A 12,319-nucleotide genomic window follows, 5' to 3' on the forward strand; every position below is an offset into this window, starting at 1 on the left:
GCTGCGCGGGTCTGAGGGAAGAGTCGTGCCCATGGGCCCATCTGGATTCTGAAGCCCTCCTTGTTCACAGAGCAAGAGAAGAGGGCTGTGATCTTTAAGAGAATGTGATCATGGGTGATTATTGCTCTCTGCCCAAAGTATGTATTTTGTTCCCAAAGCCACTGTTTTATGATTTCTTGCACAGAGGGCAGTGATTTGAAACCAGAACAGAATCTGGGATCAGAGCCTCCTCCAGACTAGCGAAACCACTTTTTTCCCCCATATTTAGGGGGGGATTTTCGTGAGGATTAATGGGTGTGAGTAAAACTTTAACAGCTGCTATCAATCATTCATTTTCCTAATATCTATTGATCACTGACTGTTCCAGGCTAGGCATTGGGGATTCCATAGTGAGCAGAAACTGACTGTCCCTACCCTCAAGTTAAGTCTTTTGGTGGTGGCAGATGCTAATTGAAGAATGATACAAATACTGTAAAATTAGAGCTGAGCTACGTGCTGCCAAGGAGAGGTAGGTAAGTGGTGCTCTGAGAAGGTGTAATGGAACTGACAGGTCAGAGAAAGCTGTGCTGAAAAAGGCAAAAAAAAAAACCAAAAAAACAAAACCCAAAAAGGCAAAAAGTGGGAGGTTCATTTCATGCAAGGATAGCCATGTGTCTAAAACCCACCATCTCCTATTCCAAGCCCAAACAAGTTTATACAATTGCCTGGTCCTTAGATCCAAGAGCTGTTCATAGCAACTGCCTCTGAGATTCTGGTGTTGGAGGCTTTTATACATGTAACTACAGCCTTTCGTTATTATAACTGAAGCTCTATCTAGCCTACACCAATAAAACCAAAAAAAGCAATTCCAGGACCAAATCTATACTACATATTTGATAAAACCTATATTCTTCAGCATCCAACACATATGTGTTGACCTGTCATTCTATATTGGGAGTCCTGTAGGCTTCACGAAAAAAAGGAAATCTGTTGAATTTTAAAGAGTTGTGGGGGCCTGGGATAAATAAATGAGAAGACCTACCCTCCCGAGAGCTTTAAGAGTAGAAAAGCACTTTATTTTTTTAAAAGATTTTTTTTATTTGACAGAGAGAGATCACAAGTAGGCAGAGAGGCAGGAAGGAGGGGGGAGCAGGCTCCCTGCTGAGCAGAGAGCAGGATGCAGGGCTCGATCCCAAGACCCTGAGATCATTACCTGAGCCAAAGGCAGAGGCTCAACCCATTGAGCCACCTAGGAGCCCCAGAAAAGCACTTTATAAAACATTAGAATCATGGACTATTAAGACAGAATGGGCCTTTCCTCACTTCTTTTATCTGATGTGAACAGTCTATATTGCTCAAAGGCAGAAAAGTTGGGCTTTGGTGCCTCGTCAACCTAAGGAATCTGTGATTCTAACTAAGTCTCTGTGGTTCAAAAGTACATGGAACTCCTGAGAGTAAAAAGGAACATGGCAGGAAAATCTGACTTGCTCCTCCTCCTGTGTTTTCCATTTGCACCACAGTGTCACCATCTATCTAGTCATCCAAGCCTGAAGAGTGGGGAGTCAACCTACACTCCTTTTCCTCTTCCCACAGTGGTTACCAAGTCCTATTACTCCTGCCTCTCTTATCCCTCCCCACTGCACCCCCTAAAAGACAATGAGGTTCTCAAGAGTTGTTGCCAAAACTGCTGCCATATTCTTTTAACCAGATGCACTGCCGAAAGTTTCACTCCACTCCCCTCAGCCCATCTATGCAGGTGTTGATGAATCAGTGTGTGTTCCAGAGTTCAAGAGAGAGAAATAATATACAAGTTTTACCAGGAAACTTCAACATAAAGAATTTTTAACTACAATGGGATTGGAGTAATGGAAGATTGGCTAGCAAGCTGTAAAGAGAGATCTAAAGTGTACAGGTATACTAACATAAGGAGCAACCACTACCCCTGAGACAGATCACCCAAGAAGGAGCTGACCTCCCACGAGCCTGTCAATAAGTGTGTGATCAGGGTTCATGAGGTGCCAGGCAGGCAAAAATCCACAGTCTAGAATCCCAAAGAAGCCATTTATGAAAAGAACATGAACATGGGTGATTGTTGCTCTTTGCCACTGAGTTTGGGCAGAGAGGGGTCAAGGGAAGCTGGTGGCCATTGGGCATTGCTAGCTGCATGCAGGGTACCTTTGGAGCGGAGCAGCAGTAAATTAGTAACTGGCTTATCAAGCTAACACTCAAATCTGATTGTGTGACTCTAGTGCTTAAATCTTCCAGTGGCTCTCTACTGCCTTCAAGATAAAGTTCTCAAGCCTTAGCACAGCATACAAGGCCTTCTATATTCTTGTCTTGGGTTCTAGTTCCAGGCCAAGGTACAATTACTCCACTTCTGCCCACCCTAATCCTCCATAATCACTCCCAGTCCCCTGAATTCTCCACGCACTCTGATGCCTCCACACCTTTGTCTAAGGAGTCTGGCCACAAATAAATTCCCTCCATGCTTTCATCAGTAAACAGATGCTTACTGAGTACCTATTATATACCTGGCACTTTTCTGGGGACTGAGAATACAGCAATGAGCAAACCAGGTTTCCCCAAGTCTCTGTTCAATATCATTATTCTTACGTATTTTCCGATGACATTCTCCGACCAGCCAGTGTTAGATGTCTTATCTGGGAGATTCTGTTTTCCTATAGCTAGGACAGCATTTTTAACACTTGTCTTATTTTATTTTATTATTATTTTTTTAGATTTTATTTGTTTATATGACAGATCACAAGTAGGCAGAGAGGCAGGGGGATGCAGGCTCCCTGCTGAGCAGAGACCCTGATATGGGGCTCCATCCCAGGACTCTGAGATCATGACCTGAGCCAAAGGCAGAGGCTTAACCCACTGAGCCACCCAGGCACCCCAACACTTGTCCTATTTTAATCACTTAGTTTTCTATCTGTCTCTTCTAGCCTAAGAGCTCTCTGACGGCAGGGTGTATGACTCATTTATTTCTGTATTCCAGTAATCAGCACTAGTCCTGATACATAAGGTTTTATTGGATTAATTACTTGCTCAGGGTCACATAATTAGTCAAAAACAGGCCCAGGACCAGAATCCTGGTCTCCGATCTAATAGCCAGGAGTTCTTCTTCACTAACATTTGCTCTGCTCTGTGGGTGTTACAGCTCACCTCGCTGTGTAGGACAGTTTGTGTTGGAAGAGACAAGTACAGTGTTGAACATAATCAGGAATGGTTAAGGAAACAAGAAAAAAAAATCCTAGACTTCTCCTTTTTTAAAAGATTTTATTTATGTGAGATAGAGTGAGAGATAGAGAGCACAAGCAGACAGAGCAGCAGAGGCAGAGGGAGAAGCAGGTTCTCCACTGAGCAGGGAGCCCAATTGGGGGCTTGATCCTAGAACCCCAGAATCATGACCTGAGCCAAAGACAGATGCTTAACTGACTGAGCTATGCAGGAGTCCCAATAGCCCTCTCTTCATATTGAAAACTATAGTGCATTCCCTCCGAGCCCTCTCATATTGGAGTTTCCGAATCATAGGAATGTTATAATGAAGTCAGAAGTTCAAAGGACAAGTAAAAGGAGGAAAATGATGTGAGGATATTCTGATGTTTCACCCTGAAAAAATGAAGCCTAATAAACTAATTAAAGACAGTGTTAAGGTGGCCCCAGGTTTGTACACCAGATCCCCATATTAGGGGACGTGTTGCACAACTTTTGGGAACACAGTCAATATGGCAGTCGGTAAATGGTGTCCCTGGGCTTGTGGACCATGATATGAACATGGGGATTTAAAATAGGAGCATGTTTAAGTTAAGATAAATGAAAAGGGATACCTGTTCACTTGCGAAATAATAAATATGTGGAACTCATATAATTTCCAAGAGTGGTATTAGCATGATATATAAGCAATTTTGATAAATTTGCTGCTAACAAAGCCAAAAACCCCTGCTCAACAAAAAAGGACAAGGTCAGGGAGGACAGCTCTTAGCAATATTGCTGTTGGCATCTAGTGCTAGGTTGGCTTGACCGTGGATTAAGCGCAGAATAGAAAATGATCCACATTTCCGTGAAATAAAGTTGGAGAGGCAAAGCTAATATGAATAAGATGAATTGTGGCGAACTTGGAAGTCAGACAGGACATCATTTTGATGAGAAAAGAACTGAAGATCCTCTAAAGGTGTTTGAGAGTGATGTGATAATATGAGTGGCGAAGGCATGTTACCTGGGAAAAGTAAGCCTCAGTTTCCTGGCATTGGGAAAATTATTATACTATTAGAACCTTCCCACCCATAGGGTGTTGTGAAGATTAAATGAGATAGTGAACGAACAATGAATGACTGCTCATAGGCCTTTCTTATTCTGTCCATCCTTCCATTCTTTGCAACTGTATGGAACATAGTTGGACTAATTACCATATTTTCAGGACAAAACATTAGGACATACTCTGGCAAATAATTTTTGTTCTGCTTCAATGTGCTAAAAATATACTTTTCATGACGCAAAGGGGAATAACCAGGATTTAGGGAGACAGCAGGACATAAGGAGATGAGGGTTGTCCTAGAGAAAATCCATGTGTCAGTGCATTATTATTATTTAGGGAGAAGGAGGCAGTAAGACATACCATGGAGAGAGCAATGGTATATGTAGACCCAAATTCTTGCATCTGCTCCGACATAAACTGTTACCCTATGCCAGTCACTCCACTTCTCTGTACATGAGTTCTCTTGTTTGTAAACAATGTAAGTCAAACTCTTCCTTTATTTATTTTAAAGATTATTTATTTATTTGACAGAATGAGAGAGAGAGGTAGCGAGAGAGAGCAGGAACAGTGGGGAGAGGAAGAAGCAGGCTCCCTGCTGAGCAGGGAGCCCAACCCAGGGATGGATCCTGGGACGCTGGGATCATGACCTGAGCCGAAGACAGACATTTAACTGTCTGAGCCACGCAGGCGCCCCAAACCCCTTCCTTTTTAAAAAGGTGTTCCTTTTTCTTTTCCTAACAGACAGTTTTCTTTTAAAAAGCTCATCAAGAGGCACCTGGGTGGCTCAGTGGGTTAAGCCTCTGCCTTAGGCTTAGGTCACAGTCTCAGGGTCCTGGGATCGAGTCCCACATTGGGCTCTCTGCTCAGCAGGGAGGCTGCTTCCCTCCCCCCGCCACGTTTGCGCCTCGGCCTACTTGTGATCTCTCTTTCTGTGTCAAATAAATAAATAAATAAAACCTTTTTAAAAATATTTTTTAAAAACGCTCATCAAGGACTGAACTGAGGAATGAAAGAGAAAGACGGATCAAAAATGGCCATGATACATCAGATAAGGCAATTGAGAGAGTAAAAGTCTGTTTGGGGCACTTTTATGGGAGAGGAGAACCCTATAGTAGGTAGCTGGTGAATACATTGCTGTGTAGTTGGGAGCCTACCTTGGGAAATTTGGGAGGCATCAGAATGGAACTCTGGTTGAAGCCATGAAAATGGGCCTTATCTCCAGCTAGAAGATAGTAGGGTGCAGTAGCTCTAGAGTTCAAATACAACAACTTTTAAAACTCTAGTATATATGTGTATATGTATATGTATATGTATATGTATATGTATATGTATATGTATATATTTATACTCCCCACTCAGGGGCTCCCCGCCCAGGACCCTAGGATCTTGATCTGAGCCAAAGACAGCTTCATGACTGAGCCCCACATGCCCCTAGAAAATACATTTTTAAAAACATTGTAGATAAAGTGGAGAGCTTTAGAAGCAATGAGGACTAGATGGATTAAAATTCCAGGAGGGTGTGGAGCCCCTCCAAGGTAAGCAGAGGATCACGAGCCATTTTTTTCCCCTGGGGCCATTTGCCAACCCTGCCTGTGGACTGAGGATTGTGCTTGACCCTTGCAGAGCAACTATACTGGGTAAAAGGGGAAAACCTGCAAGGCTTTTGGTAGTCAAACAGCAGTAGCATGACAGATTAGAAATTTTTGGCACCCCAAACACACTTTAGTTTTTAGACATCTAACATATAATTTAAAAAACACTGGGCATACCAAAAGGATGGCAGTGTGGATTCATTCTGACTTCCTTGGTCTCACTCAGGTTGGGAATGGCTGCACGTTCTCCAAGTGAGGATAATAGTTGGGTGGGATGCAGCCTTGGGCGGAAAGTCATTCACTGAAAATTAATTAAGAAATAGAATCACGTTGTTGGGGAATGTGAAGATCAAGCCAGGCAGAAGCAGGAGTGAAGGAGTTTGAGAGTAGAGGTGAAGCATTGTTGGACTATGCTGCACTGAATGATATTGTAAAGATTGCTATGCTGTTACCATTTTATAAAATAAAAATACATTTGTAATAGATTAGAAATTTTCTGTTCTTTCAAATTCAATCAGCAGATCTCAATCTTAGAATCATATGACCATCTTAAAATTTGCTCATGCTTTGGTGTTTTATAGGTGTCAGAAATCTTAAAGACCATCCCCCCTTAACAACCCAGCAAGCAGTTTCAATTCTCAAGAGGGGATCCCAGCTCCTATTAATAAATTAGTGCAAAGTTCCACTGCCTCCAAATGCTTCCTTAGTAAAGGAGTTTCTGTTAGTCATTAGTCAGATGTTCCTGCTTCTTTCTCTTGGCTCCTCTTTTCTTTAGAAAGTACCAGCTGTCTTTGGTCTGTAGGATATTCTGTGAATTCTCTTTCCCTGCAATCGAAAGAAGTTTATTCCCTTTGCTAATTTGTCTTAAATTTTCTTGCTGGCTTCTAATACTCTAGGTGAGCAATTTAAGCTAGAAGCTAATGTTTCCTTTAACAAGCAGCATTTTTATAGTTTACTTTCTAATAAATATTTTTTAATATATAAATCTCAGCTTTTACTAGAAATTGATCTCAATAACCAACAGGATTTCCTTGAAATTCATCTTTGAAATTTTATCTTTGAAACACTACAACTTCAACACTGGAAGAAAACTCAAAAGCTTTTCCAACAGAAGCACTTGAGCTTCCTCAGCCTTTTTCGTGTCCTAGCACACAAAGGAATATACGTAATGCACACTGGAGCAAACTGCAGCGTACTGGGAGATATATATGGAGCTTATACAAAAATTCAACATAGGTTTATTACATAATTATAATTAAAAGTAGAATACAGAGTAACAGTAAAGATATAATTGTTTAATTTGAATGAAACTCCCAAATAAACATTTTAAAGCTTTTTAAAGAGAAGTCAAGCTTGCTGTCTTATCACGAGTTTGCTTTATACCAAGTTTTGTGTTGAAACAAATACATGAGGTTCCCAACAACAATCTTGTAATGATGTTCTCTTCAAATTCTTATAGCTACCATCAGTGGAAAAGTTTGCCTCACAGATGCATCTTGGCAAGTAGTAGAAGGGTATTTACTGATTTTTCTCCAGTTGATAGAAACTCCTTTCTCACTATTAACCAGAATCTGGATCATTCAGTTCCTTCTTTCTTTCATTGAAACTCTCGTGATTACATGAATAGATTTCTAACGTGCTTCAAGTGTTTCATATCATGTATTTCCAAATAATGTGACACTTAACAGATGTTTTGCTGCTAGTCTTCTTTAGGATTGAAGCTAGAGTACCAGTTAAACTCCCCACTGAACTGCATGTCATCTCACATTTCCTTTCAACCCATGAGCATTGTTGGTATACTTATTTTCACACACTTCCTGAGATTTTGATTAAATTCATTCTGGTGTTCAAAAATGTCAACTAAGCCAATTTCCTGAAGACAATACTCTCCTCGACAACTCCGCAATAAAGATCATTGCCATTTTTTTTTTTCAAATTTTCTTTTAGCTCCTTATCTCCAGAGAAAGAGCTTTTCCTTTGATAGGTACGTTGGTAGGAAACAGCAAACGGTCTCTTCACAAAAAGCTGGAAACAGAACCAGGATGGCTTGGATTTTTATTAGTAACATCCTTTAAGGTGGAATTCACATTCGCAGGGAACTCCAGACAAGAGCTTATTGTGAACAAAACAATGTCTTCACTTGCATCTCAGGCATTGAGAACATGGAGAGCAGATCCGAGGGAAAGCCTTCCTGCCTTCCTGTCGTCACAGTTTTCCCACCAGTGCAGGAACTGCTGGGCTTGCATAATCTAGAACATCTGATTTGTGTTAAAGTGCTTAGTTACTACTCCACATATATTACCCTGAGTGGTTTGTTTTGGTACTTTTTGGCAACACAGTCCATATTCTTCCAAGCATTCCTCCCCAGGGGTTCTAACTAGTGCCATTAACTGAGCACAGTGACTTAACCTCTGCAGGTTCACCATTCTGCAAGGAAATGCTGTGATTAATTTGTCTTGTACAGAATGTCATTGATGCATCTTCTAATAGTATTATTCCAGAGTAACCTTTATATATTTCCTTGGCTTTATTTAGTCCCAAATGTGTGGTCACTTTCCTGGCAGGTTGGTAAAATGAGTTAGCCCATAATTGTGGGAGATATATTGGCTTTAGTTCCTAATTATGAGACCTTTTAATTAGCTTCTTCAATCCAGTCGGATGTAAACTACTGTTGTAAATACTGTTGTAAATGGTTTCCTAAAACAGTGGTTTTCGAAGTGTGATTTGAGGGACTTCAGAGGAGCCTTGAGACTTTAGGAAGTAGGAATGCATGAAGTTAAAACTGCTTTTGTAATAATACTAAGACATGATACGCCTTCTTCGGTCTTTTCCTTAAGAGTACACGGTGGAGGGGGCACCTGGGTGGCTCAGTGGGCTAAGCCTCTGCCTTCGGCTCAGGTCATGATCGGAGGGTCCTGGGATGGAGCCCCGAGTCGGGCTCTCTGCTCAGCGGGGAGCCTGCTTCCCTTCCTCTCTCTCTGCCTGCCTCTCTGCCTACTTGTGATCTCTGTCTGTCAAATAAATAAATAAAATCTTTAAAAAAAAAAAAAAGAGTATTTGGTGGGATTTTCCAGAAGCTACATGATGTGTGGTATCATAACAGATTAAATGCAAAGCAGATATGAGAATCTGACTGTCTTCTATTAAGCCAGACATTAAGAGATTTGCAAAAAATGTAAAACAATGCCACTTTTCTCACTAGGGATTTTTTCTTTCTGGAAACTATAGTTATTTTACATCGAAATGTTGCTTATTATGTAAGGGATTTATTTTTATTTTAAAATTAATATTTAAACATTTTTACTTTGATTTCTAAAATGATAAATATTGATCAATAAAGCCCATATTAACAAAAGCTCCTGGGGGTCCTCAATAACTTTTAAAGGGTCCAGAGACCAGAAACTTAAAGAATTATCCTCTTAAGAAACTATCTGTGTAACACAGACATTTTCTGTTGAGGCCCTGGCGTACTTTTCCTGGCACCAGTTTCTTCATTTGATAACTTTTCCATGAAAATAAGATATTTAGGCAGACAAAGGAAAAATTTTCAGAGCAAACAAATCTAAATCTGAAAAATCCTAAAAATAATAGATATTAATAAAAATGATTACTACTCAATCTTAAATTATACCTTATGGTAGGAAAATAAATAATATATTGGAAGTATTAAGACAACTATGGGCCTTTTTGACCATAACAAATCAATTTGCAAAGAAGATAAGGTTGTCCATTTCCTTATGAAGATTTTAAAATAAATTACATACAATTTTTGAAAAATTAAGCATTTTTTTAACTTATTTTTTTATTTTTTTTTAATTTTTTATTTTTTATAAACATATATTTTTATCCCCAGGGGTACAGGTCTGTGAATCACCAGGTTTACACACTTCACAGCACTCACCAAAGCAAATAAGTTGGATTTTTGAAAATATGATTTAATAATCAATGCTAGATTTAAAAAAAAATTTTTTTTTATTTGAGGGACAGAGAGAGAGGGTGAGCCAAAAGGAGGGGGAAGGGCAGATGGAGAGGGAGAAGCAGGCTCCTGGCTGAGCGGGAGCCCCACATTGAGCCCAACACAGGGCTCAATCCCAGGACCCCGAGATCAGGACCTGAGCTGAAGGCAGACACTTAACCGAGTAACCCAGGCACCCCAAAGTGCTAGATTTCTAAGAATATAAGCAATTACATATAATGAAGTAAAATTAATATTTTGGAAAATATTTTTCAAGCAATATTGAAGAGCTCCAAATCCCTTTTCTAAACCAATTAAATTATTTTCTATTATTTGTTTTTAGAAACTTTTTTTTATTTCTACAAACAAGTAATGTCATTACAAAATTTCATTAAGAATCAGATTTTGGGGGGACGCCTGGATGGCTCAGTTGGTTGGACGACTGCCTTCGACTCAGGTCATGATCCTGGAGTCCCGGGATCGAGTCCCGCATCGGGCTCCCAGCTCCATGGGGAGTCTGCCTCTCCCTCTGACCTCCTTGCTTATGCTCTCTCTCACTGTCTCTCTCTCAAGTAAATAAATAAAATCTTAAAAAAAAAAAAAGAATCAGATTTTGGGGGCACCTGGGTGGCTCAGTGGGTTGAGCCTCTACCTTCGGCTCGGCTCATGGTCTCGGGGTCCTGGGATTGAGCCCCACATTGGGCTCTCTGCTTAGCGGGAAGCATGCTTCCCCCTGCCTCTCTGCCTGCTTGTGATCTCGCTCTCTGTCAAATAAATAAATAAAATCTTTATAAAAAAGAATCATATTTTGAATATTTTACATCAAAGGCCAAGAATAAATGACTATATAAATCAAGTCACAATTTCAAACAATGAGCAAGTGGTGATGATAATGATGAAGCACATATGCCTTCTTTGTTGGGAGAAAAATATAAAAAATAAGTGCAAAATAAATGAAAGTACTACACATTTGAAATGTATGCACAAATGATTATCACTGGTAATAAACATATTACAATTAAGCGATATTAAGCAGACTCACGGAGATGGTTCTAACATGATGGATAAAGGGGGAAACCCTATACGAGCATCTCCTCTGGCAGGTGTTATGCATAAAACCTTAAGCACAAAAACAATAATTACTGAAATCTGGAAGTTTACTGACTGAGCCCAACTGTTTCCGAATATAATTTCAACTGTTATAAATCAGTGAATCGTTGTAAAATGGTTGTAAATTTTGTATCACTATAAAAAGTTTACAACCATCCATCTATCCTGGAGACACCTGTAACCCATTCTGCTGTGGCCACTTGTGGAAAGCTCAGCTGTAGAAATCTGTAAAAGGCAGAATGGGATGAAATGGCAAAATGTGTATTACACATAATATCTGATGATTCCTGAGTTTTCTAGGAAGACCTATGACGTAGTAGAACTCAAGATGAACCTTAGGGGTGTGTGGAGTTTGAATAGATGAGAAAAAAGAGAGCACTTCCAAGTAAACCAGCCAGAATTAGCAACATCCCGAGGGAACTAGAAATGCAAGACAGAGTTCTGTTAACAATGGATGAGCAACCTTCAGATACAAAATCTGGAAGGATTGGAAGGATGCCAGAGTAGACTACACATTGGAAATTTGTATTGGTAAATACTAGCAGAAAATTTCTAATTTAAAATTGTGTGTAAAGTATAGAGAACCTTGAAAGTCAGGATGGATATGATTGTCATTTTGTGAACAGGGCTCTCGGATCTATTAACGGCAGCATAGAAGACTGATCTGGACACACTCAGAATAGACCAGGGAATGACCTGAGACAGGGATACCAGTTAGGAGCCTGCACAGTAGGTAGTGAGGGGCTGGACCAGGAGGAAAAAAGTAGACATAGAGAGGAAGGGATGAATGGAAGACACATTTCAGAGGAAATATTTATCCATGGGATTTCATGAGATTCAACACATTGAAGAGAATGGATGGCCCAGGCTTTGAGGCCAAATGACTGAGAAAATAGTGGCGTGATTTTCAGACACAAAGTTGGGAAAGGGACTTAGTTGGGAGATGGAGAATAAATTTTGGTGGAGATGTATCCCGGAAGCAGTAAGAAGTGAACAACAAAAGCACAGGAGAAAGGTCAGGGATGGACAACAAGTACAATCACCACCATCTTGTGGTGGAGGAAGCCGTGAAGGGATGTGAGCTCTTCAAAAAGAGTGACAGAAAGACATGAACTCAGAATGCTGAAGACTGAGCTTTGGGAAGATTGCAAACTCCTGCTTAACACAAGAAAAGAGGGGAAAAGTTACGGTGACAGGAGACATGCGAAGGAAAATAGAAAAGCCAGAATGGTATCTGCCGTCAAAGGAAGAGAAAGCCTCAAGAAGGAAGGGACAGTCATGTTTAATGGCATGCCTCCCGCATCAGACTGTGTGTGTTCAAATCCTGCCTCTGTCACTTATGGGCTACATGTCATTTCAAAAGTTTTATTCTCTCTCTCAGTTTCATCATCTCTAAAATTGTGGTAAATGTACCTCTTAGGG

General features: G+C 40.3%; 1 protein-coding gene across 4 annotated transcripts in view; it reads left to right on the forward strand.

Annotated features, from left to right (window-relative positions):
• ROPN1 (rhophilin associated tail protein 1) overlaps positions 1 to 12,319 on the forward strand; it is a 28,570-nt gene that overhangs the window by 277 nt on the left and 15,974 nt on the right. Inside the window, exon 2 of one of the 4 annotated variants that reach the window (XM_082698244.1) lies at positions 368 to 508. The exons of 2 other annotated variants lie outside the window; for them this stretch is intronic. The gene's annotated coding sequence lies outside the window, so the exon portion shown is untranslated. Of the gene's footprint in view, positions 1 to 367; positions 513 to 12,319 lie in introns of all 4 variants that reach the window. One more of the 4 variants, XM_082698243.1, reaches the window with a different exon arrangement.

The sequence above is a fragment of the Mustela nivalis genome (assembly GCF_964662115.1).
Source record: "Mustela nivalis genome assembly, chromosome: 1".
NCBI classification, from domain to species: Eukaryota; Metazoa; Chordata; class Mammalia; order Carnivora; family Mustelidae; genus Mustela; species Mustela nivalis.